A 23,969-nucleotide genomic window follows, 5' to 3' on the forward strand; every position below is an offset into this window, starting at 1 on the left:
AAGAAAGAAACTTTAAAGCAGCGCATGTGCTATTATGTTACCTTTTTTTAACCTATACAATTTAGTATCTTCCTAGAGAAAAAATTGGAAGAAATAAATAACAAAATGCTAGTTATCTTTGGGTGATGGAATTATGAGAGGATTTTTAGTATGTAATTCTGTATTCTTATAATGTTCTGAGCTTTTCATAACCAGGTCAGATAAAAGGAATCTTTTTAAAAAAAATTTAACCAATCAGAAAAAGAAATAATTTAAATAGCAGCATAGAGGAGAAGCCAAGACTGGTAAAGTTGCAGGGAACCAGATTATACAGTTTCTGAGGTCCCTGCTCTAAAATCTTGTGAGTTAATGGACTGTTACATGAGTCCTTCTGCAGAAACTGTTTTAACCACAGTAGTATCAACACATGGAAAATGCTGGTATTCGTGTTCTCCTCCCATTTATTATTGCAGCCATAACTATGTTCTAAAGCTTGGCTCTGACAGCTGCTCTGCAGTTTGGTGTTGGTCACCAAACAGGATGTCAACAGGTCCTTCAGCACCCAGGCTATAAGCACAGCCAGTGCAGGTTCCAACTCCAAAACATATTTTTGAGTAAAGTCTCCTTTTCGGTATCTTTACCTCTGTGGTAGAAAGTGCCAATTAGTTTTTCTTTTAAGGTTGTAGTTGCTTATGACAACTTTGTAGATAACACTCAGAAAAAGCTAAATTTTGAAAATTTTAAGTAAGGGTCCTCTCAGAAATGGGAGTCTTAACTTACCTCAAGCCTATTCTATATCCCTTAGTGTCATAGTCAAATGCCTTTTCAGCTAACTCGTACTGAAGTTGCTTCATCTTCCCACAAAGAATACTACACACATCTTTTGGCCACATCACATGTGGGAACACAATCCCTGGGCATTTGAAGTGCAGAATCTGAACCAGTGGACCACCAGGGAAGTCCCTACTACAGGCCTGTATTAGTCAACACATTCTACTAAACAGTTCTTTAAGAGCAGCATAACCATATTATAACCTGACAAGGAAATTATAAAAAGAGGGTAATTATAAATCAGCATCACTAATGAACATAGATTTTAAAAAACTAAAATATTAGCAAACCAAATCTACTAGTATGTAAATAGGATAATAAATCATGACTATACTAGGTTTATTCAACAAATACCTGGTTGATTTAAGGATAAAATCCAAACAGTATATGATCATCTTAATGTTTAAAGAAGGAAGAGGGAGGAAAAAAGCTTTTACATACTAGAAATAGAAGAGAACTCTTTAGTCGTCAGAGTATCTACAGAAAATAACTTCTTCCACTCATAGCTATATACCTAAGAGAAGTGGAAACATAAATCCACATGAAAACTGTACACCAGTTTTTAAACTACACTCTTCCTAACAGCCAAAATGTGGGAACAACTCAAATATCCAGCTGATGAATGGAGAAAGTAAGTATATTCTGTTTCTACAATGGAATATTATTCAGCAATGAAAAGGAATGCTATGATACATGCTACAACATGGATGAACCTCAAACACATTATGTTCAGTGGAAGAAGCCAATCACAAGGGGCCACATATTGTATGCCTCTTTTATATGAAATGTCCACAGTAGGCAGATCCACTAGGCAGAAAGTAGATGAGTGGTTGTTGGGGTGAGGAGATTTAGAGTGGGGTGACAAAATGGGGAGTGACTGCTAATGAGTACAGTGTTTCTTCAAAAGTGAAAGTTTCTTCATAAAGTTTCTTCAAATGTTCCAAAAATAGGTATCAGTGATATCTCCCAAATAAGAAAGTGAAGTCGCTCAGTCGTGTCCAACTCTTTGTGACCCCATGGACTGTAGCCTACCAGGCTCCTCCATCCATGGGATTTTCCAGGCAAGAGTACTGGAGTGGATTGCCATTTCTGCCTCCAGGAGATCTTCCCGACCCAAGGATTGAACCCAGGTCTCCCACATTGTAGGCAGACGCTTTACCGTCTGAGCCACCAGGGAAGTCCATAGAAGTGAAAGAAAGGGAAGTCGCTCAGTCTCTCTCAAATATGAAAACACTAAAAACTACTAAATTGTATACTCTAAAAGGGTGAATTTAATAATATATAAATTATATCTCAGCAAAGCTGCTATTAAAAAATATTCAATGTTGTAATACTGACATTTTTCCCTTTTGGAGAACAAGACAGGCAGGCTCACTGAAAGTTCTGGCCAGTGCAGTAAAACAAGAAAGAGGGGGCGGGAAATTTAAGTAGAAAAGTAGAAAATTGGGTATAAGTAGAAAATTGGGACTTCTCTGGTGGTTCAGTGGTTGGTACTTTTGCTGCCAGGGGCCTAGGTTCAATCCTTGGTCAGGAAAGTTGAGATCCAGCAGAACATGTAATGCAGCCCCCCAAAAAGTGTAAGAAAATTAAGGAATATTACACAGGTGAAATACTTTCTTTGCATAGGAAATCTGAAATGAGGGGGTGGTGAAATGAGTAAAGGGACTCAGTTGTATGGTGAGAGATGGAAAATAAATTTTTTCTGGTGAGCATATTACAAGTGCTTAGGAAGCATCACTACAAACAAAGATAGTGGAGGTGGTGGAATTCCAGATGAGCTATTTCAAATCCTAAAAGATGATGCTGTTAAAGTGCTGCACTCAATATGCCAGCAAATTTGGAAAACTCAGCAGTGGCCATAGTACTAGAAAAGATCAGTTTTCATTCCAATCCCAAAGAAAGGCAGTGCCAAAGAATGTTCAAACTACCACACAATTGTACTCATCTCACACACTAGCAAAGGAATACTCAAAATTCTGCAAGCTAGGCTTCAACAGTACGTGAATCAAGAAATTCCAGATGTTCAAGCTGGATTTAGAAAAGGCAGAGGAACCAGAGATCAAATTGCCAACATCCGTTGGATTGTAGAAAAAGCAAGAGACCAGAAAAACATCTACTTCTGCTTCATTGACTCTGCTAAAACCTTTGTGTGGATCACAACAAACTATGGAAAATTCTTAAAGAGGAGGGAATACCAGACCACCTTACCTGCCTCATGAGAAATCTGTATGCAGGTCAAGAAGCAACAGTTAGCACCAGATGTGGAACAACGGACTGGTTCCAAATTGGGAAAGGAGTACATCAAGGATGCATATTGTCACCCAGTTTATTTAACTTATATGCAGAGTACATCATACAGAATTCTGGGCTGGATGAAGCACAAGCTGGAATCAAGATTGCCAGGAGAAATACCAATAACCTCAGATTTTCTGATAACGCCACCCTTATATCAGAAGCAAAGAGGAACTAAAGAGCCTCTTGATGAAAGTGAAGGATGTATCTAGTCAATCCTAAAGGAAATGAGTCCTGAATATTCATTGGAAGAACTGATGCTGAAGCTTAAGCTCCAATACTTTGGCCACCTGATGTGAAGAACTGACTCATTGGAAAAGACCCTGATGCTGGGAAAGATTGAAAGCAAAAGGAGAAGAGGGCAACAGAGGATGCGATGGTTAAATAAATAGCATCACCAACTCAATGGACATGAATTTGAGCAGCCTCTGGGAGATAGTGAAGGACAGGGAAGCCTGGCATGCTGCAGTCCATGGGTTGCAAAGAGTAGAAAACCACTTGGCAACTGAACAACAATATTCCATTGTATATATGTACTGCATGTTCTTTATACATTCCTCTGTCAACAACGTTTATGTTGCTTCCATGTCTTGGCTCTTGTAAACAGAACTGCAATGAATATTGGGGTGCCTGTATCCTTTTGAACCATGGACTTCTCTGGATATATACCCAGGAGTGGGATTGCTGGGTCATATAATAACTATTTGTAGTTTCTTAAGGAACTTCCAGATTGTTCTCCATAGTGGCTGTACTATTTTACATTCCCACCAACAGTGTAGGAGGGCTCCCTTTTCTCCATACCCTCTCCAACATTTATTGTTTATAGATTTTTTTATGATGGCCATTCTCACTGGCATGAGGTGGTATTTCATTGTAGTTTTGATTTGCATTTCTCTAATAATTAGTGATATTAAGCATCTTTTCATGCATCTCTTGGCCATCTACATGTCTTCTCTGGAGAAATGTCTATTTAGGCCTTCTGCCCATTTTTTGACAGCATTGTTTGTTTTCTGGATGTTGAGCCACATGAGTTCTTTGTAAATTTTGGAGACTAATCCCTTATCAGTTGCATTGTTTGCAAGTATTTTCTCCCATTCCATGGGTTGTCTTTTTGCTTTGTTTGTGGTTTCCTTTGCTGTGCAAAAGCTTTTGAGTTTAATGAGATCCCATTTGTTTATTTTGGTTTTATTTCCACAACTCCACTCAGAAAATGGCTCAGGAAAGATATTGCTGTGTTTTATGTCAAAGAGTGTTCTGCCTATGTTTTCCTCTAAGAGTTTTATCCAGTTTTCCCAGCACCATTTATTGAAGACACCATCTTTTCTCCATTGTATAGTCTAGCCTCCTTTGTCGTGTTAGTCACTTAGTCATGTCCGACTCTTTACGATCCCACGGGCTGTAGACCACCAGGCTCCTCCGTCCATGGGATTCTCCGGGCAAGAATACTGGAGTGCGTTGTCATTCCCTTCTCAAGGTGATCTTCCTGCCCCAGGGGTTGAACCCAGGTCTCCCACGTTGCAGGCAGATGCTTTACCATCTGACCCACCTGAGAATGCCTTCTTTGTTGTAGATTTATTGACCATAGGTGTGTGAGTTTATTTCTTGACTTTATATCCTGTTCCATTGATCTATATTTCTGTTTTTGTGCCAGTACTGTACTATTTTGATGACTGTAGCTGTGTAGTATAAAGTCAGGGAATGTGATTCCTCCGGCTCCATTTTCCTTTCTTAAGATTGCTTTGTTTATTCAGGGTCTTTTGTGTCTCCCTACAAATTTTAAGGTTTTTGTTTTTTTTTTTTTTTCCTTGTTCTAGTTCTGTGGGAAATGCCTTTGTTGATTTGATAGGGATTGCATTCAATCTGTAGATTGCCTTGGACAGTATAGTCATTTTGATAGTATTGATTCTTTTTTTTTATATGAAAAGATGTTTTATTATTATTTTACTATATAACATATTAGTGAATACACCCAATTGTATCTTCTCAAAAGGCAAATGAGATCCAGGGTAACATTCCTCTTTGATTCCTAAAAACATCAGTATCATCTGTCTTTTGGAGGAGTCAGTTTCCTACGACGTCTATGATACTGTCCACTAGGATACCAACGGTGCTTAGTAGTAAAGAACAGTTTACTGAGTTGTTCTATCATGGGTCCTTGCTCTAAGTGTTCACTTTTTTCTTCTAATCTGGTTTTCAGTATAGATCATGTGTTTCTTCATTGTTGTGCACTGGATCTGGCCGAGGGATAGGTTTCGTGTGTTCATATGGAATGTCCATAGAAGGGTGATAGCAAACTATTGTCCTGGCCTCAGATGTCAGACCAAGCTCTGCTTTGCAATTATAGTCGTCTGGAAGAGAAGAATACGTAGATTTGTGACCAGCACAATATAAGGCTCCGTTTTGAATTGGAAATAAATGTTTCAAGATAGTTCTGCTTGATATTGCCCATTTTACTGCTGCCAATGCCATGGTGAATCAAAATGCTTATCAGGTGGTATAAAGATGATTTGAAGAGAAACTGCTTTTAAAATCGGCTTCTAGATATAACAATCTTCACCCCTGGACTGCAGCTCACTGAGAACCCACCATCTTGCCTCCAGTATTGATTCTTTCATCGAAGAACATGGTATGTCTTTCCAGCTGTTTGTGTCACCTTCAATTTCTTTCATCATCATCTTAGAGTTTTCAGTGTACAGGTCTTTTGTCTCCTCTGGTATGCTTATTCCAAGACCAGACTTTAACATCACTTAACACTTGGACTTGAATGTCACACTCTGGAGATAGTTGAGTCATTCAGGCTTAGATGGATAGGTGGGAGCTGACAAAAGGATGGATAGGTGGGAGCTGACTCTTAATATTCACACCTCCCAGCTATCCATTCTTTTGTGTTCATGACCTAAGCCTAAATGACTCAGCTATCTCCAGAGTGTGACATTCATATCCAAGTGTTAAGTGATGGCACTGACTGTGTCTCAGTGGAATCAGGAAGCCCTTGAATCAACAGCATGGCATTTTGCATAACTGTAATTTGTTCTTCTTTATTTACTAATATATTCAGCTTCTGTCAGTCAGAAAGAATCGTCCTATATCCTGTCTGGATGTCCTCAAAACTACCATCTATTCCATCTTCCCATTCTCTCCTTGATTTCTTGAAATAATATCTACAGAAAACACCTCCATGTGTTCGGCCTCCCATTTGTTCCTTAATCTACTGTGATTCAGCTGTGGTATTTATGGTCGGCGTAAAAGTGCCCTCTCAAACATTCAGTGGCCCACAGAAGCCATCTATCAGCCTTCTTTTTTCTTACTGTTTTATTGATCGCCTATTCTTGGAAGTCTATCTCTCCTTCCCTCTATCCATCTTTCTTTCTCTTTATCTTTTACTGACTTCATCCCACCCACTTCCACATCATAAATATCCATGATCTCCATCCTCCATAGCCCTCTTCTATATCTGTCCTTACTCGCCCTCATAATATTGTTCATCCAGTCAGCAAACATAAAGGAACAATAATAATATTGCTTTAACATATGCCAGTGAGCTACAGATCTGTTCTAAGTTCTTAACTGTTTCCTGAGCTTTATATTCAAGTTGCCAACTTTGATTTGTTCAAGTTGGTTTGGATCACTCCCACGAGTTGTATCAGTACATACAGAAGAACAAGATGTACCATCTGCTCCAAAACTTGTTATTCCTCCTGTATTCCTTATTGTGGATAACTCATGGAAATTCAGAAATGCAAGATTTACCTAATTACTGGTTATACTGCTCAGAGGGGTTTTAAATTTTGGTTCCATTTCTCCCTTTTATAGCTGTTTATTTAAGTTTAAGCTTGAAAGGAGATGTGAGTTTATATCATGTCTGCACAGCTAGGATATAGTTTTGCTTATCCAAGCCAACTTATTTTAACACTTGTAATATTCAGACAAGTGTTTCAAGAGGTTTAGGTTAAATTTTATGGAGGAGAAATTTTGTGCAAAGAAAATCACATTTGGTATTTATGGTTTAATTTCCATTCCTAAAAACTATAGTGATTTTTTTTTTTGCCATAAGAATGTGCATTCAAGGGTAAAAATACAATGCATATTATTTTAGCAGTTGGTTTTATAGAATCTTAAAAATAACCTAAGAACAGACATTTTTTGTATGTCCTTTGGCAGAATCAGGTCCTCACTTTTTCCTACATACCCTATACATGATGGGGATAAAAGAGAAACAAAGAAACTGGCAGCATTATCTTGCTCCACTATGTGCCAGATGTTCTCTGCTGGGACAGTACTCAATAAATCCTTCAACACAAAAGTGTACCTTGTTATACTTCAGTTTTCAGAGGAAGAACACTGAAGTATTATAGTCTAAATGAGGAAACTAAAGCTTCAGAGAGTTAAATAATTTGCCTGACTTGCTGAGAAATGGAAGAACTGAGTGTAACTTCAAGTTAGTCTGATTTCTTTCTTTTCACAACAGTCAGGCTACACACTTTTCAGCTCACCCCTACAGTGCTCCTTCTCCCAGCAGAAATGGAAGGATGGGTAGAATATATTCTGCAGCCAACATCAGCAGAAACTGACTCTTATCACCATTATAGCTCCACATGCCCGTAAACCATAGGAGTCAGATGCCTTCAAGATGAAAACCAGATTGCCTGAGTGTTTGGGGAGCAGACGTGATGAAAGTCACTGCAGAGGCATCAGGGCCAGAATTCATCTTGGCCTCTTGCCTGCCAGGGAGAACTGGATGAGTCACACCCTCCCCCTGGGACTAGGTTCTTATCTTTAAAAAAGACCACTGTTGACAACCCAGGTGTTTCTCTCTGGCATTCTGGATGTGTCCTTCCCACTTTGGGATGAACCACCGTAGCCACAGCCTCCAGAACTGCTCTTTCCCTGTAATTTTCCTCCTGCCAACTCTGAAACCTACACTTAGCGTGAGGTTTGTGAGATGATTACACATATGGTAGTTTTAACATTTGTTGGGAATGGGATTCTTTTCTACTGATACACTGTCTGAAGGCAATGGCTATAAATCAGAGCAACCACAATATTTACAAAGGTATTTTGTGAAAAAGAAGACTTTGGCAACCGGTTAAGCCATCACTCATGGGGGATAAAGTGAAGCTCGTTTGCAGTTTAATAAATCAAAACATAGTGTGTTTGTCCATGGCCTCATTTTTTCCCCATTACTGGTGGGTGATATCATCTTTTTCATTTCCATTAGAATCTTTCCGCATCCAAGAGTAGGAAAAAAATAATGTTAACTTCATTTATTCCATTTTTAAACAAATTTAATTTTAATTCTAGCAGATTTGTAAATGCAATTTTCAAACTCTTCTAGGGTTTATGGAATTTTTATGAATAGTATTCTGGAAATTACTGACTTTTTTCTGTATGTGCAAAGATATTGGTTTTGAATTAAGTTCTTTTCTCAATTTGCCCAGATGAAACTCTGATCTTAAAAAGAATAGCTAAACTCCTCCCTCCAAATTACAGCAGAATAGTAAATATAGAAATTGATAAAACAATGTGTAAGGAAGACTAAAATTATCCATGATCATACCCTGTTGAGACGACTAATGGATAAATAATAGTATTTTTAAACACAGTGCTCATCTTTACTCTGCATTTCTCTGCCAGAGTGAAAAGTTTGAATGTTGCCATTCACATGCATATAGGTATTGAAAGCAAACAGGTATTATTGTTTTAAAAACTCAAGACTCCACCTTCTGATAGCCTGATCTTTTCTTTAGTCCCTAACTTTGATATCATCTTTTCCAAGAAACGGTCTCTAGTTCCGCAGTTCACCCATAGTAGCACATTGGCTTTATTACTTTGCCAGCACTGATGAACTGTGTTATATTATAAATAGTGGTTTCCATATGTTTTCCCCAAATGTATATAAATTCTTTGAGAACTTATACACATTTGTACTGCTAATTAAGTCATTTAAGTTTTTTCCTACTGTGTGCATCTTCAGCTCATTGCTAAAATCTGTAAAAATAAATAAGGTTGACGGGTCTTACTCACACTTGATTAGAGTCTAAGTTCAGTTCACTTCAGTTCAGTCGCTCAGTCATTACCAACTCTTTTTCGAATCCATGGTCTGCAGTACGCCAGGCTTCCCTGTCCATCACCAACTCCTGGTACTTAGTCAAACTCTTGTCCATTGAGTCGGTGATACCATCCAACCATCTCATCCTCTGTCATCCCCTTCTCCCGCCTTCAATCATTCCCAGCATCAGGGTCTTTTCAGACGAGTCAGTTCTTAACATCAGGTGAACAAAGTATTGGAGTTTCAACTTCAGCATCAGTCCTTCCAATGAATATTCAGGACTGATTTCCCTTAGGATGGACTGGTTGAATCTTCTTGCAGTCCAAGGGACTCTCAAGAGTCTTCTCCAACACCACAGTTCAAAAGCATCAATTCTTCAGCTCTCAGCTTTCTTTATAGTCCAACTCGCATATCCATACACGACTACTGAAAAAACCATTGTATGATTAGACAGACCTTTGTTGGGAAAGTAATGTCTCTGTTTTTTAATATGATGTCTAGGTTGATCATAGCCTTCCTTCCAAGGAACAAGCATCTTTTAATTTCATGGCTGCAGTCACCATCTGCAGTGATTTTGAAGCCCAGAAGAATAAAGTCTGTCACTGTTTCCATTGTTTCCCCATCTATTTGCCATGAAGTGATTGGACTGGATGTCATGATCTTAGTTTTCTGAATGTTGAGTTTAAGCCAATTTATTCACTCTGCTCTTTCACTTTCATCAAGAGGCTCTTTAGCTTTGAGATGTAATAAGGAACAAAAAATATGGTAAATACAGAAAACAGTTTCCGTATAATAAAATCGTAATAATGTCAAGTGAGGTTTTTTTTTTTTAAGCTAGAATTCAGAGTGAAATTAAAACATTATAAAGCCCTTTGTTCATGAGGAGCATTGAGACATGGATTAATTTGGACTTTGATGAGTATGTGTGATAAAATATCTAAGGTAATCATTTGACATATAGGAATAGATCATGTTGACATCCTAGCTAGCATAAGGGAAAGCAAAATTTTAAAAAGCTAATAAAAAGGAAGGTAAAGAGACAAAGAAAAACGTTTAAGAAAGTTGTAAAAATCAGTTGTGGCGGAACTTCCGACTGTGGCAGAATGATGAGATCACTGAATCTTCTCCACAAAAAAATACATGTAAAGCTGGGAAAATTGTTCAAAAGAACCATTTCAGAACTAAGGAGATTGATCAAGGCAAAGAACAAGTAATTCAGAGCTTAATTCTCCCCTCTCTTTTAATATCTATGTTCGCTCATGATGTCCTAGATAGTCTTTCTACAAAAATATCTCCCTTATCCATCCCATAATTTTTATTGTCAGTAATGGAATTGAAATGGCCATTTTATTTGTGAAGACATTTCGATTGCAAGTAATAGAAACTCACTTTAAACAAGCCCAAGAACAACGCGGGTATATTGGAAGGACACTGAGAATACACTCTTATTGAAGGGACTTATTGAAGATTTCCAAGGGCCTGGGACCAGGAATGAGGTGGTTCTCATGGTCCAGGCAACCCTCAAGGACTTTTATCTTGCTTTCTTTTTCTGAGTTGTTTCATGCTTATCATTTTCTGCATGTTCATTTCATTCTTCTCTCAGTAGGTCTTGCCTTCTGCAGGACAACTTCTGTGTTGACACACATGTGGCCAATGTCCCATCTCCAAAAACACAAACCTGTTTACTTTCAGTTCAAGCTACTTCACAGATGGGTGGTATGGCCCTCAATTTCAGATTTCTCCAAAGAACCTGATTTAACCAGCTGGGATCATGTGCTCACCCACTGGTCCTATCAACAATGATCTCTAGAGGAAGAAAGGTCATAAAAGTTTTCCTGGGTATTGGTGATAAAATGTAGTACAGAGGTAAACATATTCAACAAAAAAATTTTCATATTGACTATCACATGTAAAGCTTTTGTGAGAAAGAGAAAAGTCATTAATTTTAATATAATCTTCTTCAATCAGCCTGTATTTATCTTCACTTCCTGAAGAGAACATCTTTATACTGTTGGAATACTCTATTATGTAGCCTAGGGCAAGCTTCTTACCTATTAATCTGTCAGTAAATATTTACTGACCATTTCTTTTTAGATTGTTTCATTTATACAATACTTATGAGTGTTGAGATTTTATACAATTTGTAGATATTTCTCATGAGAATTGTCCTTTACTTAGTACATACAAATTTCAAAGACTATGGCTGCTTTATTTTTTTATTTTTTTATTGCTTTATTTTTTTAATATATACTTAAATTACAGAGAGGTTTCTCTTTTTCTTTTTTAGAGGGAGGTTAAAAACCATTTGTTGTACAAAAAGCAAAGTCCTCTCTGGCTAAGGAGTTTTTTTACTTTTCAGTTCAGTTCAGTCACTCAGTCATATCTGACTCTTTGTGACCCCATGGACTGCAGCATGCCAGGCTTCCTGTCCATCAGCAACTCTCTGAGCCTACTCAAACTCATGTCCATTGAGTCTGTGATGCCCTCAAACCATCTCATCCTCTGTCATCCCCTTCTCCTCCCACCTTCAATCTTTCCCAGCACCAGGGTCTTTTCAGACGAGTCAATTCTTCACATCAGGTGGCCAAAGTAATGGAGTTTCAGCTTCACCATCAGTCCTTCCAATGAATATTCAGGACTGATCTCCCTTAGGATGGATAGGTTGGATCTCCTTGCAGTTCAAGGTACTCAAGAGTCTTATCCAACACCACAGTTCAAAAGCATCAATTCTTCGCCTCTCAGCTTTCTTTATAGTCCAGCTCTCACCTCCATACATGACTACTGGAAAAACCATAGCTTTGACTATGGACCTTTGTTGGCAAAGTAATGTCTCTGCTTTTTAACATACTGTCTAGGTTGGTCATTTCTTCCAAGGAGTAAGCGTCTTTTAATTTCATGGCTGCAGTCACCATCTGCAGTGATTTGGGAGCCTAAAAAAATAAAGTCTGTCATTGTTTCCATTATTTCCCCATCTATTTACCGTGAAGTGATGGGACCGGATGCCATGATCTTAGTTTTTCACTTTCTGCCATAAGGGTGGTGTCATCTGCATATCTGATGTTTTTTTACTTTTAAAACGAATTTCAAGCAGGCTTTAGTGAAACAAACAATATTTTCACTATGAAATCACCAGTATGAGGGGGAGGAGCCATGCCGTCATCTATTTATGATGGTATGCCATTTGGTATCTGTGATTCAGAGTAGTGAAAGTAAATTTTAAGTGTTTTCATGCTGAAAGTGGTTTATTTATGTCTTTTGAAGGGAGAATTAGCAATGATCAAGCACTTGGCAGTGATCATGTTTTCTGTCTACAATTTGATGGCTCTCCTTAGTTCAGTTTATTTAGTTAATACAATTTTTAAAGGTTACCTTCCATTTATAGTTATTGCAAAATACTGGTTGTATACCCCATGTTGTGCAATATATCCTTGAGCCAATCTTACTTACATCCAAAAGTTTGTACTTCCCACCCCCAGCCCCTGCATTACCCTCCACCCACCCTCACTGGTAACCCCTCATTTGTTCTCTGCTTCTATGAATCTGCTTTTTTTTTGTTATATTCACTAGTCTGTTATATTTTTTAGATTCCACATGTAAGTGATATTATATAGTATTTGTCTTTCTTTGTCTGGTTTCTTTCCCTTAGTGTAATGCCTTCCAACTCCATCCATCCTACTGCAGTTTCTTGAACCATCACAAGACCTATGCAAGCATTATGCTCCATGTCAAATAGGAATAAAAGACCAAATCAAACCACTGTAATTAGTCTTGCTTCCTCATATTTTCTCAGAGACTCTTTCTCAGCACACCATCACCCCTCCTCAGTACCATCTTGGCCCATTTCATGACTGTAATGCACAACTGGATGCTAGTTCCTTCTAAACAAGCTGCTAGCGGTGACTCCTAGCATGCATCTGCTTTGTTCCAATTACTCTTTGCCTCTCAAAATCAGATGAGGGTCTTGCCTAAGTATGTGTTTCGCATACTTTTGGCACAGAGTTAGGTGCTCAGCATTTTATTTTTCAGTTTCTGTTTGTTTTAACCAACTAGTCATATTGTTTATCCACCAGGCACTTATGTGCCAGGAATTATAGTAGTTGCTTCTGTCTCGGACCAAGTGTCTTTCCTGAAGTTCTTCAGATTTTATACTAAAACATCTTACAACTTCTCTTTATTTACTTTCTTATTTAAAGCTTTGTTTTTCAATCACTCTCCTATAATTCCCAGTTTCACTAAATTACTTTTGTTTCCTTTAGCTTTTTTACTTCTAGGTCATTTGCCTTCAATGAATCCAACAGATGTTTGTTAAGTACCTACTGTATGCCTTGATACATACGCTCTTGCAGTGTATGTATCAGTGTCAACATCTGACCCGAAGTTTTGTAGGGGTATCCATCATACTCTGTGGCATGGTCCTAACACCATACTTATAGTATGTAGCAATGAGTGCCTGGTAGAACGTGGTGGTAGAGGGTGGACATCAGTTGTTTGGTGCCCAATAACTTCCCTTCCTTCTGCTAAAAGTATTCGTCTCCTTTGAGGAAATTTTCCTCAAGGGCTGACACACCCTTGAAAATTATTCACAGTGGAATACTACACAGTGATTAAATACTACACAGCAATTAAATACACAATGGAATACTACACAGCGACCCCAGATAGAAACTCTATCTTCACTGAGAAAGCTCTTCAATACACATTGTTGAGTAAAGAAAAGAAATGAGAAAACAATATGGTATAATATGATTTTATTCACTAAGTTTTCTCTATTGAGACATTTTTCATTGAGATGTAATTTCATATCTTCTGTGGGTCCATAGAGATCTGTAATATGGGAAGAGATCTGCAAGATACCTGGGGAGAGAGGGGTGGAGACTAGAATTGGGGTTATGTCAAAGAAGACTTTAACTTAGCTTTTACCATTTAATATTTATTTATTTATTTATGGCTGCACTGGGTCTTTGTTGCTACACGCAGACTTTCTCTAGTTGTGGCGAATAGGTGCTACTCTTTGTTGTGGTGCGCCAGCTTCTCAGTGTGATGATTTCTCTTGTGGAACACAGACTCTAGGAGAGCAGATTTCAGTAATTATAGCACATGGGCTTAGTTGCACCATGCATGTGGGACCTTCCTGGATCAGAGATCAAACCCATGTCCCCTGCTACGGCGGGCAGATTCTTAACCACTGGACCACCAAGAAAGTTCCTTTAACCATGTAATTTTCATAAAGAGAATGCATGTGTTAATTATTTGTATAACTAAAGAGAAATGAAAATGTGATATTTCTCAACAAAAAGAAAGCAAGTGGAGACGTAAATATATCAGGAACTTCCCTGGTGGTTAAGATTACATAATTCCACTGCAGGCAGCACAGGTTCCATTTCTGGTCCGGGAACTACGATCCTGCATGCCTCATAGCTCAGCCAAAATAAAAAAGAAAATAAAAAAATTAAATAAATAAAAATTTTTTTTAAAAGAAAAAGAAAATAAATGTGGCAAGCTAATTTACCATGTGTACCCTTTCCCAGCATTTTAATTGTTCAGAAATTCTGGATTAAGTACATGTCTTAAGTATATAGTCAAGCTCGAAAGAAAGAAGTAGAAATGTCCCAAGATCCTTAAATAAGGAGACAAAGCAAGAGCAGGAGCTGGTGCTGGGTAGAACACAGATTTGGTCTGGAAGACAACCTGGACTGCATCAGATGCTAGGGTGAATCCTCCTCCCAGAGTCTGGGGCCTCAAGGATTTCTGTTAGTTGACAGAGGAAGAGGAAAACTGCCAGCCAGGCCAAAGAAACTGCAGGGAACTTAGTAGGTAGAGAAACTCACATCTCCAGATCCCTGGCATAGATACATACTGGATCTCAGTTTATGCTGCCTGTGTGGTCTAGGTTGAACCCCAAATCTGGAAAGGAATATAAATTGTAGATACAGGGACTTCTCCAGGCTCTGGGAAAAGCCACCTTGAAACTGCCCGAGAGGGAAATTCTCACACAATTTCACAGCACTGTCTCAGAAAAAAATGACATCAGATGAAACTGTGTTAGTTGCTCAGTCGTGTCCAACTCTTTGCGACCCCATGGACTGTAGCCTGCCAAGCTCCTCTGTCCATGGAATTCTCCAGACAAGAATACTGGAGTGGGTAGCCATTCCCTTCTCCAGGGTATCTTCCCAACCCAGGGGTCGAGCCCAGGTCTCCTGCTTTGCAGGCAGATTCTTTACCATCTGAGCCACCAGGGAAGCTTGTAGATGAAGCAAGTATACATTAAAAAATTATACATTAATTGCATAAAACAAATTTCTATAAGTGAGAATTATAAAACAATTAGAGAAAAACTGCAAAGTACAAGGTTAAAGATCAAAGAAGTAACTAAAATATAAACCTAATTTAAAAATAAGGGACAGTTTCTTAAAATTTATTTATTTACTTACTTTTGGTTGCACTGGGTCTTTGTTGCTGCGTGCGGACTTTCTCTAGTCGTGGTGAGCGGGAGCTCCTCTCGGCTGCAGTGTGCGGGCTTCTGTGGCAGTGACTCTTCTTACTGAGGAGCACAGCCTCTTGGAGCACTGTTTCAGCAGTTGTCACACCCAGGGTCAGTAGTTGCAGCTCTCAGGCCCTAGTGTGCCGGCTTAGGCTCAGAAGTTGTGGCACATGGGCTTAGTTGCTCTGTGTCATGCGGGACCTTCCTGGACCAGGTGATCCTTGCATTGGCAGGAAGATTCCTACCCACTGTGCCACCAGGCAAGCCTCAGAGCAATTTTTTTTCTGCTTTTTGTTTTGGTTTTTTTTCCCCAAAAACCTATTGGAAAAAGAAACAAATTGACATCTATACATTTTTTAAATGTGATTAGAATTTTAAGAATTTAGAAACCAGTGGATAAGTCAAACAACAGGTTAAATTTTTTTTTTTTGTTAAATATTATTAAAGAGAAAATTAGAAGATGTATTTGAAGAAGTAAGACAAAGAAATTCTAGAAAGATAATTAGATGGAAAATACATGAGTTCATTTAAGCATAGAATTAGGTGGTTTAATGTAATCCAATAAGAGAACCAGAAAGATAGAATGAAACAGATGCTATATTTAAAGAGAAGAATGTTGTTTTGTCAGATATCCTCTGGTGTTTGTTCCACTGCAGAAAAATATGAATGACAGAATGTTGTGTGAAAATATGGACTAGGTTTAAAGGAACAATTAAAACTTCATACATGAATGTATCATCTCAGAATTTATCAGTTCAATTCAGTCGCTCAGTCGTGACTGACTCTTTGAGACCGCATGAACCGCAGCACGCCAGGCTTCCCTGTCCATCTCCAACTCCTGGAGTCCACCTAAACCCATGTCCATTGAGTTGGTGATGCCATCCAACAATCTCATCTTTTGTCGTCCCCTTCTCCTCCTGCCCTCAATCTTTCCCAGCATCAGGGTTTTTTCAAATGAGTCAGCTCTTCGCATGAGGTGGCCAAAGTACTGGAGTTTCAGCTTCAACATCAGTCCTTCCAGTGAACACCCAGGACTGATCTCCTTTAGGATGGACTGGTTGGATCTCCTTGCAGTCCAAGGGACTCTCAAGAGTCTTCTCCAACACCACAGTTAAAAAGCATCAATTCTTCGGCTCTCAGCTTTCTTTATAGTCCAACTCTCACATCCTTATTTGACCACTGGAAAAACCATAGCCTTGACTAGACGGACCTTTGTTGGCAAAGTAATGTCTCTCTGCTTTTTAATATGCTGTCTAGGTTGGTCATAACTTTCCTTCCAAGGAGTAAGCATCTTTTAATTTCATGGCTGCAATCACGATCTGCAATGATTTTGGAGCCCCCAAAACTAAAGTCAGCCACTGTTTCCACTGTTTCCCCATCTATTTGCCATGAAGTGATGGAACCGGATGCCATGATCTTAGTTTTCTAAATGTTGAGTTTAAGCCAACTTTTTCACTCTCCTTTTTCACTTTCATCAAGAGGCTCTTTAGTTCTTCACTTTCTGTCATATGGTTGGTATCATCTGCATATCTGAGGTTATTGATATTTATCCCAGCAATCTTGATTCCAGCTTGTGCTTCCTCCAGCCCAGCATTTCTCATGATGTACTCTGCATATAAGTTAAAAAAGCAGGGTGACAATATACAGTCTTGATGTACTCCTTTTCCTATTTGGAACCACTTTGTTGTTCCATGTCCAGTTCTAACTGTTGCTTTCTGACCTGCATACATGTTTCTCAAGAGGCAGGTCAGGTGGTCTGGTATTCCTATCTCTTTCAGAATTTTCCACAGTTTATTGTGATCCGTACAGTCAAAGGCTTTGGCATAGTCAATAAAGCAAAAATAGATTTTTTTCTGGAACTCTCTTGCTTTTTCAATGATCCAGTGGATGTTGGCAATTTGATGTCTGGTTCCTCTCCCTTTTCTGAAACCAACTTGAACATCTGGAAGTTCACAGTTCATGTATTGCTGAAGCCTGGCTTGGAGAATTTTAAGCATCACTTTACTAGCGTGTGAGATGAGTGCAATTGTGTGGTAATTTGAGCATTCTTTGGCATTGCCTTTCTTTGGGATTGGAATGAAAACTGACCTTTTGCAGTCCTGTGACCACTGCTGAGTTTTCCAAATTTGCTGTTGTATTGAGTGCAGCACTTTCACAGCATCATCTTTTAGGATTTGAAAGAGCTCAACTGGAATTCCATCACCTCCACTAGCTTGGTTTGTAGTGGTGCTTCCTAAGGCCCACTTGACTTCACATTCCAGGATGTCTGGCTGTAGGTGAGTGATCACACCATCATGATTATCTGGGTCGTGAAGGTCTTTTTTGTACAGTTCTTCTGTGTATTCTTGCCACCTTTTCTTAATATCTTCTGCTTCTGTTAGGTCCCCACCATTTCTGTCCTTTATCGAGCCCATCTTTGCATGAAATGTTCTCTTGGTATCTAATTTTCTTGAAGAGATCTCTAGTCCTTCACATTCTATTGTTTTCCTCTATTTCTTTGCATTGATCACAGAGGAAGGCTTTCTTATCTCTCCTTGCTATTCTTTGGAACTCTGCATTCAAATGGGTATCTTTCCTTTTCTCCTTTGCTTTTTGCTTCCCTTCTTTTCACAGCTATTTGTAAAGCCTCCTCAGACAGGCATTTTGCTTTTTTGCATAAGGGACATTAAAAAGTGTGGGGGGTGGGGGAGGGAAATAGCCAAACTCTTAAGTGGCTATACCATTTTACATCTCACCAGCAATGTCTGAGGTTTGCACTTGTCACATTCTCACCAACACTTGTCTTTTTATTGTCTGTTTTTTTTATTTTTTTAATTTTTTTTTCATTTATTTTTATTAGTTGAATGTCTTTTTTATAATAGATTTTCTAGTGGATCTGAAGTGTTTCTGTATGCTTTTAAGGTAGATTTCAAACTAAGCATCCTGCAAATCTATTTTTTACACTAAACTATTACATTCAAGCTATTTATGATAGTTCAAATTGTTGTTGAATGCCTTTTTAAACTGTCTTACAAAAGAGTCTAGTTGTAATTTAGATAGAAAATAATATGTTCACATTTCCTCTTTATTCAGTCTTTTATAGTCTTTATCCAGTCTTTGATTACAATAATTTTAATGTGTTTAAAATAGTGTATTTTTCTGATAAACACAAACTGTTGTAGCCACATGTTCCAGGAAACAAACTCACTCAGAAGGACAATGCAGATAGTGGAGTGCCGTTTATTACACCGGTGGGCCCAAGACAGTCTCCTCTTAGCCAAGGACCCCGACCAGTTTTTCTGAAAACTTTATATACCCTAAGTGTACATGCCTAAACCCACCTCCCCAAATTCCCTGAAACTAGTCTGAACAAAGAAAAAGAAAGATACAAAGTTAACCCAAGATTCATATGCCTGAAATCTAGGTAGTTAACAGTGGACAATTATCAATAGGCCTGTGGTCATACCCCAATAAGCATAATAGAATTTATGATTCTATTCGGTTACACAGATAATTAGGGTATTCTTTTAGACAACAGAGAATCTAGGTACGAGCCCTGGGGCTCTTCCATCCAGCGGGCCTGACTTTCCAGTTGGTATGTCGTTTCCATTGATACTGGGCATATAGCTCAAAGTCCACAGTCCGGTCCAAGATGGTGTCCTGCTTTCAAGATGGAGCCTGTTCTGTCTGTTTCCTCCTTCAACACCAGACAGTATTACCATCACTGCCCACCCCCCACCCCACCCCCAATACCCACCCAAAAGTAGACTGATTATGTTTTTGCCTCAAGAACCTAAAGACTGGTTACTTAGGGAAAGCATGAGGTAATAATCACCTTCCTCTTGTAAGTAGTTAAATGATTTCAGACATCCATAATTATGTTTGCATAAATCAGGGTCTGCAGGCCAGTCTTTTACGAGCATCTTACCAGAACATTATTATCACTTTCACGTAGAAAGGTGTGGCAGAAAAGCCCAGCTATTTGCAAGTGCTCTTGGAAGAAACAGGAGGGCCCTGCTTAAGCAAGTTCACTAGTAGTATTTCAGTGGAGGCACGCTTCAGCAAAGGGCTTTCAGCTACTCAGTTCTGTTGGTAGGACAAATTGCTTTAATTGTTTTATCCTTGTTTTAAGATTTTTTTTTTAACTCCAACTGTCGTTTCTTCTCTGTATGTTTTCTTGCTTTGTAAGAGGCAGTAAACCACATCTGGTTAGTATTCAGTGCTTTTGGCACTTATAAATAAAGGACCCTGGGTGGGGGGGGATAAATAAATAAATAAAAGACCCTCTTTCTGTTGCAAATGTATAAATACTGTGCTTTCAGCTTTTGATATTTAAAACAGCATGGAATTTATATGAGGCTGAAGTATGACCTTTAGGAAAATGGAATCTGTCCTTTGACTGTCTTATCTTTTAAAAAAAAAAAGCTTGACTTTGTTGGCTCACATCCTCTGTTTCCATTTTCTCTTATTGCTGGGCCACATAATCCACCTTGGACTGTTGTTGGGTAAGCCTCTGGGGTCCTGGGGCCTGAGTTCCCCTCCAGCCCTTCAGCATGATGTTTTAATAAAGATAAAGATAAGTTTGTACAGGCCTTTTTCATTTCTTTGGTCAGCCTCAGCCTCTGGAAATTAGTATGCTTCTTCAAGTATTATTTAAATGTACAAATTGGCTGAAGTTTAATATAAGGAGATGAGGAAAGATAAGTAGAAAGTTTACAAACATTCGGAACTTCCCTGGCGGTCCAGTAGTTGAGAGTCTGCCTGCCAGTGCAGGGGGCACGGGCTCTATCCTGGTCCAGGAAGATCCCATGCGCCGCGGGCAACTAAGCCCATGCACCACAACTACCCAGCCCATGCTCTACAAGAGAAGCCACTGCAGTGAGAAGCCTGGGCACCACACCTAGAGAGTACCCCCCGCCTGCCGCAACCAGAGAAAGCCCACGCACAGCAACAAAGACCCAGTGCAACCAGAAAGAAAGTTTACAAAGTTTACAAACATTCAAACAAATGTCTTTACGAGTAAAATTTTCATGTAACAAAAAACTTTTAACCTGCAGCTTTTGGCCCACTTATCTCAAATGTGATTCAACTAATTCCAGTTTAACAAAGTCACATGGACCATATTTTCAGAATAGAGAAATGTTAAGCAATTGAACTGTTATATATAAATGAGCCAAGAAGAAGTCAACAGTAAAATCTCCATATTTTCAGACAACTTTAAGCCTTTCCACATATTGAAATACCAAGAGAATGGGAATGCAGTGAAAACATTAGTTAGAGGGCACAAAAAAATAATAAAAATTTACTGTGCATAAGATAAGACCTTCAAGGAAAAAGAAATCCAGAAAATACCTATCAAAAGATGGGCCCTTGGGGACTTCCCTGGCAGTCCACTGGTTAGGACTCCATGCTTCCACTGCAAAGGGCATGGATTTGATCGCTGGTCAGGGAATAAGATCCCACATTGCAGTGCAGCATGGCCAGAAAAAATGCGCCTTTGGCTATCAGTAGTGACCCAAGAAAAGGCATATAACTACTTCTCAAAACAGTATTTCAGATACCTCAGCATCAAGAAAGGCTTACAGATTGGTAGCTTTAATTCAGGATGATCAGGTAAAAGAAAATAGATTTTATGTTCTTTGTCCCAAATCCTACAACATCTGTACATATTTCATACAGTTAGAGTTGGTTCTTCAGGACAGATATGATAGAGCTGGAGAAGACCCAAAAAAGATAGCAAAGTAATTGAGATGGCTACTGGGCTTCTGGATGAGAAAAAGAACAAAGCATTCCCCACCCTGGATGGCAGAGGCAGAGGGGAAGCATTTCTGTGTTTACTTGCTTACTGTCTGTCTTCACTAGGTTGTATACTTCATGGGCTGGGGGATGCTGTCTTTTGTATTTTTTGTTGAAATATATAGATACGGGACAGGGCACACACGTCATAAATGCACAGTTGGATGATTTTTCACAAAATTACAGAACCATTCACTGGAAGAGGAAGCAGAGCAGGAGCAGCCCCTAGGGCCCATCCACCTGCCACAGGTGCTACAAGACAGGGTTGGTGCTTGTCACTGCATGCACTATCCCTGAGATCGGTCCATGTGGAGTGTAACTGGTGATCATTCATCTCACAGCCCTTGAGCCTTCTGTCATGTGGATGAGCCACACAGCATTCACCCAGGGTTCTGGGCCTGGCCCTTTCTAGGTCCTGGCAGTTGTAAACAGCGCTGCTATGTGCATGTCTTTTGGTGATACAGGTACGTGTTTATGTTGGATAGAATTGCTGAATCTTAGGGTAGATATATGTTCAGCTTTTGGAGGGGTTGTCAAAATAACTGTGCCCATTTATACTCTCACCAGCAGGATGTGAGGGTAACAGCTGCTCATATCAGTTTCAACACTGGTTTTGTCAGTTGTTTGTAGCCATTCAGGTGTATGTTGTGGTATTCCATTGTAGTTTTTACCTTCCTAATGCTCACTGTTATTTTGTTCCAGGACATACACAGCATTTAACAAAGTACCCAGTGTTTTTATTGGGGCTCTTTCAACACAGACAGAAATATAAATTCACGTTGGCTTAGCAAAAAGGAAAGTTAGTCACTCCAGTTGTAGCAGAGGGCTGTAGTAGTTCAGACAATTAAAGAAAGGAAGGGTAGCCTGCATGTGCGGATCACATCAAGATAGAGGATTTTCCCTCCTGTTGTGAAGCCCTCATTTCTGCACGATTCTCTGCTGGTTGTCTACCAGGGCAACACACAGGCCTCCCATAGCCTGGAAGAGGCTGCCCACTGAACAGTCCCTGCTGGAGAAGGTTTTGTCCTCCCAGCATCTGTCAGTTGGCCCAGGATACATTATATGCTGTTCGTGAGGAGCTAACAGTCTATTGATGGCCTGAGCCAATCCTGTGAAAGGGACAGGTCTGTTGCCAGAGTGAGGGTAATAAGAAAGCTTGCCAGGCAAAGAAAAACAGGTCTGACCGTCCACAACAGTTCCACACAATAGCCACGCTGCAAATCATTTTGAGTGATGAATCAGTCAATCCAAGTTCATCATGTGTGTAGGTCTCATTGTGTGTGAGAGGATGAATTTGAAATACTTTCACTTAAGAATTTCTCTAGGAAAATAAAGCAGTTTCAGGACAAGGCAGCAAAGAAAATCCTCTGCCCTCAATCAATTCAAGAGCTAGTGCATGCTGAAAATTTGAATTATTGTAAGATGCGTTTTGCTAGTTCATGGGTGGTCTGTAAACAGATGCATATGTGAAAGCATTTTCGTGTTTGCCCCTCTCGTTACCTGTTTTGAGTCTCAAGTCAAGCCCAGGATCAGCTGACCCCTTCTTCCGCCTGGTCCTGAGGGCGCTGCCAGATGGCAAGACGCGTTATAAGACCCAAAGAACAACTGTGCATTTTCTCTTAAGAGTCTTTAGGTAAAAAACTGGGAGCCCCTTATTAAAATACATAAGCATAATACTTAAACCCATGGCAGAACATAAGAAGGTATATATAGAGTAAGGATCTAGGTGAATTTTCCTACCTCTCACAAATATGTCATGTGGGATCCTGAGTGGGAATTCTGAAACAGAAAATGGACATTAAGTAAAAACTAAGGTAGCTAAATAAAGTATAGACTTCAGTTATAAAAGCAATATCCCAATATTGGTTCATTGATTGTTCATTGATTGTATACCACACCAATATTAGATGTTAATAATATAGGAATTCTGTACTATCCTTCCAATTTTTATCAATCTAAAACTGTTCTAAAAATTATTTGTTTTAAATTCAGTAGAGGGGCTTGAAAGGAGCCCATGTACTGGGAGGGAGTTGTTGGTCCCTGAAGTGTAAGCCTTATTGGTTTCAGGGTGAATTTACTCTGAGCTGGACCATGGGTCACCTGAAATTTGCTTCAAGAAAGGCATTAGAGTTAGGAAGCCAGCTCAGCTTGGCTTCTTTACTTTGGGCTCAGGGTCATTGGAGCAGCCTTGCAAATCTCTGAGCCTTTATTTCCTTATTTTTAAAGTGTGCATAATTTTATATCCCTGATTCATAAAGGTATCCTGTGGATAAACATGTAAAGAACTGGCAAAGTTAGAACTATTGTGCAAATAGAATACATTATTATTGTCCCTTGGATTATTTCACCAAGACTTGTTTCTTCTGTCACATTTTAATTCTCTTGCCAAATATTCATTTTGTCTTATGAAAATAAAGCTATCAGGACTTGATATAGTATAAGATTTGAACAATTAAAGAGTTTATTTACAAACATTATTTATGCCCTCTTTTATTTTGTCCCAGGGTGGGGATTTCCTCTATTTCTAAGAACATGAGTTGACTTAATTATTTTTTTTTCCAT

General features: G+C 39.1%; 1 protein-coding gene and 1 pseudogene across 2 annotated transcripts in view; one reads left to right on the forward strand and one right to left on the reverse strand.

Moving 5' to 3' along the window:
* CENPP (centromere protein P) overlaps positions 1 to 23,969 on the forward strand; it is a 227,883-nt gene that overhangs the window by 196,373 nt on the left and 7,541 nt on the right. The window lies entirely within an intron of this gene.
* On the reverse strand, positions 5,006 to 5,693 carry LOC136176795 (large ribosomal subunit protein mL42 pseudogene; annotated as a pseudogene).

Source organism: Muntiacus reevesi, chromosome 10 (genome assembly GCF_963930625.1).
Source record: "Muntiacus reevesi chromosome 10, mMunRee1.1, whole genome shotgun sequence".
NCBI classification, from domain to species: Eukaryota; Metazoa; Chordata; class Mammalia; order Artiodactyla; family Cervidae; genus Muntiacus; species Muntiacus reevesi.